The following is a 455-nucleotide window of genomic DNA, read 5'->3' on the forward strand; positions in this document are numbered from 1 at the left end:
AGAGTCCCCAGCTCTGCAGCAGCCTTGGGGAGGCCTGTGGGGAGGACGGAGGCCCAGTGAGGGCCCATGGGCTGACCGGGACCCCCGCTGTTCGCTGCGGCTGCCCCACGTACAGGTCTTAGTGGGAGAAGCCTACCTGGTGCACACAGACCGGCTCTATTCCCGCTCCTACTTCAACAACTACTGGCTGCCGTGTACAAGGTGCTGGGGACCTTCCTGTTCACGGAGGCAGTGAGCCTGTCTCTGACGGAACTGGCCAAGTACACTATCGGCCACCTGCGCCCCAACTTCCTGGCCGTCTGTGACCCCAAGTGGAGCCGGGTCAACTGCTCATTCTACGTGCAGCTGGAGAGGGTGTGCAGGGGAAACGCTGCTGACATCGCCGAGGCCAGGTGGGTGTGGACGAGCAGCCTTCACTCTGGGGGGCAGTGGGAGCTGAAGAAGCCCCAGAAGCC

At 63.5% G+C, this 455-nt stretch overlaps 1 pseudogene; it reads left to right on the plus strand.

Moving 5' to 3' along the window:
• The first annotated feature begins 6 nt into the window (after positions 1 to 6).
• Positions 7 to 452, plus strand: LOC116548400 (annotated as a pseudogene).
• The last annotated feature ends 3 nt before the right edge of the window (positions 453 to 455 follow it).

Source organism: Sapajus apella, unplaced genomic scaffold (genome assembly GCF_009761245.1).
Source record: "Sapajus apella isolate SASKATOON/1434 unplaced genomic scaffold, GSC_monkey_1.0 scaffold11349, whole genome shotgun sequence".
NCBI lineage: Eukaryota > Metazoa > Chordata > Mammalia > Primates > Cebidae > Sapajus > Sapajus apella.